Source organism: Oncorhynchus keta, chromosome 35 (assembly GCF_023373465.1).
Source record: "Oncorhynchus keta strain PuntledgeMale-10-30-2019 chromosome 35, Oket_V2, whole genome shotgun sequence".
Lineage (NCBI taxonomy): Eukaryota > Metazoa > Chordata > Actinopteri > Salmoniformes > Salmonidae > Oncorhynchus > Oncorhynchus keta.
Window position 1 is genome coordinate 1,467,969 of NC_068455.1, and position 5,324 is coordinate 1,473,292.

The window sequence follows — 5,324 nt, forward strand, 5'->3', positions numbered from 1 at the left end:
TAGATGCTGACAACGATCGTTGTGACCAGTACACAGACTGCTACAGCTGTACTAAATATGACTCTGGTTGTATTGTAGATGCTGACAACGATCGTTGTGACCAGTACACAGACTGCTACAGCTGTACAGCCAATACTAACGGTTGCCAGTGGTGTGCTGTTCAGTGTGTCTCCGTGAGCTCCAACTGCACGGCCGTCACGGTAAGGGGGACGGGTTACTTTACATTTAGATAAGATGGACTTTCACACAATTTGTATTTGGTACCATTAGGCTTGAAAAAATGTATGGTAACTTTCATAAAAGCAGGAAATCCAGGAATCGTCATGAATGTGAGACGTGTCTTCCTATCCCAGGGGGCCATAGTGGAGTACGGTATCTGCCCCAAAGACAACCCATCTTATGTCTGCAACAAGAAGACCAGCTGTAAGAGCTGTGGTGTGGACCAGAACTGCCAGTGGGAACCCAGAAACCAGGAGTGTATCTCTCTACCTGGTAAGAAACCAGAAGTGTACCTATGTACCTGGTTAGAACCCAGAAGAGTATCTCTCTACCTGGTTATTTACTTCCTTACTTCCTTACTTTGTCCAGGGGATGTTCTAAAACTTTTGACCAGTAGTGTATATCTCTATTTATAATCCATATTTCTCTTCCTCCAGAGAATATATGTGGTGAGAACTGGCACCTGGTTGGTAACTCATGTCTGAAGTTCATCACAGCCAAGGACTCGTATGATAATGCGAAGCTGACCTGTCGGGGTCACAACGCCGTCCTGGCCTCACTGACCAATCAAAAGATGGTGGACTTCGTCCTCAAGGAGCTGCAGATCATGAGCGTTCTGGTGAGCAAGGTCACTATAGTTACAATATATTACAACATATATATACATATATATAGAATGGTCACTATAGTTACAATATATTACAACATATATATATACACATATATAGAATGGTCACTATAGTTACAATATATTACAACATATATATACATATATATAGCAAGGTCACTATAGTTACAATATATTACAACATATATAGCAAGGTCACTATAGTTACAATATATTACAACATATATATACATATATATAGAATGGTCACTATAGTTACAATATATTACAACATATATAGAATGGTCACTATAGTTACAATATATTACAACATATATAGAATGGTCACTATAGTTACAATATATTATATATATATATATATATATATAGAATGGTCACTATAGTTACAATATATTACAATATATATATATATAGAATGGTCACTATAGTTACAATATATTACAACATATATATAAATGACTTAAATGTAAATGTAAATATAGAATGGTCACTATAGTTACAATATATTACAATATACATATATATAGAATGGTCACTATAGTTACAATATATTACAATATATATATATATATATATATATATATATATATATATATATATATATTTACAATATATGTGTATATATATATATATATATATATATATATATATATATGTATATATATATATATATATATATATATATATATATATATATATATATATAGAATGGTCACTATAGTTACAATATATTACAACATATATAGCAAGGTCACTATAGTTACAATATATTACAACATATATATATATATATAGAATGGTCACTGTAGTTACAGTATATTACAACATATATAGAATGGTCACTATAGTTACAATATATTACAACATATATAGAATGGTCACTATAGTTACAATATATTACAATATATATATATATATATATATATATATATATATATATATATATATATATAGAATGGTCACTACAGTTACAATATATTACAACATATATAGAATGGTCACTAGTTACAATATATATATATAGAATGGTCACTATAGTTACAATATATTACAACATATATATATATATATATATATAGAATGGTCACTATAGTTACAATATATTACAATATATATATATATATAGAATGGTCACTATAGTTACAATATATTACAACACATATATATATATATATAGAATGGTCACTACAGTTACAATATATTATAACATATATATATATATATATATATATATAGAATGGACACTATAGTTACTATATATATATATATATATATATATATATATATATATATATATATATATATATATATATATATATATATATATATAGAATGGTCACTATAGTTGGTCACTATAGTTGGTCACAAATAGGTCTTCCAAATGGACAATGACCCCAAGCAAACTTCCAAAGTTGTGGCAAAACGGCTTAAGGACAACAAAGTCAAGGTATTGGAGGGGCCATCACAAAGCCCTGACCTCAATCACATAGACAATGTATGGGAAGAACTGAAAAAGCATGTGCGAGCAAGGAGGCCTACAAACCTGACTCAGTTACACCAGCTCTGTCAGGAGGAATGGGCCATAATTCTCCCAATTTATTGTGGGAAGCTTGTGGAAGGCTACCCGAAACGTCTGACCCAAGTTCAACAATTTATAGGCAATGCTACCACATACTAATTGAGTGTATGTAAACTTCTGACCCACTGGGAATGTGATGAAAGAAATAAAATAAAAGCTGAAATAAATCATTCTCTACTATCATTCTGACATTTCACATTCTTAAAATAAAGTTGTTATTCTAACTGACCTAAAACAGTGAATTTACTAGGATTAAATGTCAGGAATTGTGAAAAACTGAGTTTAAATGTATTTTGCTAAGGTGTTTGTAAACGTCCGATACTGTATTTTATACCATCTTTGCACCTTGCCTCTCGGCCATCGCCCATCCGTATACTCATAGGTTTCTCATTCACTCCTTTAGATGTGTGTATTAGGTAGTTGTTGAGGAATTGTTAGATTACTTGTTAGATATGACTGCACTGTCGGAACTAGAAGTGTATGACAGATACAATTTGATTGGATTTGGTGGAGACAGGTGTCATGGTTTGGGGCTTTAGGGCCTGAACAGCTTGCTATCATCGACGGAAAAATGTATTCCAAAGTTTATCAAGACATTTTGCAGGAGAATGTTAGGCTATCTGTCCCATAATTGAAGCTCGACAGAAGTTGGGTGATGCAACAGGACAACGACCCAAAATATGTAAATCAACAACAGAACGGCTTCAACAGAAAAAAACACACCTTCTGGAGTGGCCCAGTCAGAGTCCTGACCTTCTGGAGTGGCCCAGTCAGAGTCCTGACCTTCTGGAGTGGCCCAGTCAGAGTCCTGACCTTCTGGAGTGGCCCAGTCAGAGTCCTGACCTTCTGGAGTGGCCCAGTCAGAGTCCTGACCTTCTGGAGTGGCCCAGTCAGAGTCCTGACCTTTTGGAGTGGCCCAGTCAGAGTCCTGACCTTCTGGAGTGGCCCAGTCAGAGTCCTGGCCTTCTGGAGAGGCCCGGTCAGAGTCCTGACCTTCTGGAGAGGCCCGGTCAGAGTCCTGACCTTCTGGAGAGGCCCGGTCAGAGTCCTGACCTTCTGGAGTGGCCCGGTCAGAGTCCTGACCTTCTGGAGTGGCCCGGTCAGAGTCCTGACCTTCTGGAGAGGCCCGGTCAGAGTCCTGACCTTCTGGAGAGGCCCAGTCAGAGTCCTGACCTTCTGGAGAGGCCCAGTCAGAGTCCTGACCTTCTGGAGTGGCCCGGTCAGAGTCCTGACCTTCTGGAGTGGCCCGGTCAGAGTCCTGACCTTCTGGAGAGGCCCGGTCAGAGTCCTGACCTTCTGGAGAGGCCCAGTCAGAGTCCTGACCTTCTGGAGAGGCCCAGTCAGAGTCCTGACCTCCTGGAGAGGCCCAGTCAGAGTCCTGACCTTCTGGAGAGGCCCAGTCAGAGTCCTGACCTTCTGGAGAGGCCCAGTCAGAGTCCTGACCTTCTGGAGTGGCCCAGTCAGAGTCCTGACCTTCTGGAGAGGCCCAGTCAGAGTCCTGACCTTCTGGAGTGGCCCAGTCAGAGTCCTGACCTTCTGGAGAGGCCCAGTCAGAGTCCTGACCTTCTGGAGAGGCCCAGTCAGAGTCCTGACCTTCTGGAGTGGCCCGGTCAGAGTCCTGACCTTCTGGAGAGGCCCAGTCAGAGTCCTGACCTTCTGGAGAGGCCCAGTCAGAGTCCTGACCTTCTGGAGAGGCCCAGTCAGAGTCCTGACCTTCTGGAGAGGCCCAGTCAGAGTCCTGACCTTCTGGAGTGGCCCAGTCAGAGTCCTGACCTTCTGGAGTGGCCCAGTCAGAGTCCTGACCTTCTGGAGTGGCCCAGTCAGAGTCCTGACCTTCTGGAGAGGCCCAGTCAGAGTCCTGACCTTCTGGAGAGGCCCAGTCAGAGTCCTGACCTTCTGGAGAGGCCCGGTCAGAGTCCTGACCTTCTGGAGTGGCCCGGTCAGAGTCCTGACCTTCTGGAGTGGCCCGGTCAGAGTCCTGACCTTCTGGAGTGGCCCGGTCAGAGTCCTGACCTTCTGGAGTGGCCCGGTCAGAGTCCTGACCTTCTGGAGTGGCCCAGTCAGAGTCCTGACCTTCTGGAGTGGCCCAGTCAGAGTCCTGACCTCAACCCGATTGAGATGCTATGACATGACCTCAAGAGACCGGTTCACACCAGACATCCCAAGAATATTGCTGATCTGAAACAGTTTTGTAAAGAGGAATGGTCCAAAATTCCTCCTGACCTTTGTGCCGGTCTGATCCGTAACTACAGAGAAAACGTTTGGTTGAGGTCATTGCTGCCAAAGGATACATACATATAATATACATATAATACATACTATATATAATACATACTATATATAATACATACTATATATAATACATACTATATATAATACATACGATATATAATACATACTATATATAATACATGCTATATATAATACATGCTATATATAATATTGTAAACTGCTCTGGATAAGAGTGTCTGCTGTGTGATTAAAATGTCTCTCAAACCCAACCTAGAGAATCCCTTTAAAACATCCCAAGGGTTCTGACTCAAACCCAACCTAGAGAATCCCTTTAAAACATCCCAAGGGTTCTGTCTCTCAAACCCAACCTAGAGAATCCCTTTAAAACATCCCAAGGGTTCTGACTCAAACCCAACCTAGAGAATCCCTTTAAAACATCCCAAGGGTTCTGACTCAAACCCAACCTAGAGAATCCCTTTAAAACATCCCAAGGGTTCTGACTCAAACTCAACCTAGAGAATCCCTTTAAAACATCCCAAGGGTTCTGTCTCTCAAACCCAACCTAGAGAATCCCTTTAAAACATCCCAAGGGTTCTGACTCAAACCCAACCTAGAGAATCCCTTTAAAACATCCCAAGGGTTCTGTCTCTCAAACTCAACCTAGAG

At 40.3% G+C, this 5,324-nt stretch overlaps 1 long non-coding RNA gene across 1 annotated transcript; it reads right to left on the minus strand.

Annotated features, from left to right (window-relative positions):
* Nucleotides 1-3,150: 3,150 nt before the first annotated feature.
* On the minus strand, nt 3,151-4,542 carry LOC127915656 (uncharacterized). The gene is made up of 3 exons (XR_008091532.1): nt 4,470-4,542; nt 4,200-4,259; nt 3,151-3,359 (listed from the first exon to the last, which is right to left on the minus strand). It is a non-coding gene; the product is annotated as an uncharacterized LOC127915656 (long non-coding RNA).
* Nucleotides 4,543-5,324: the final 782 nt, after the last annotated feature.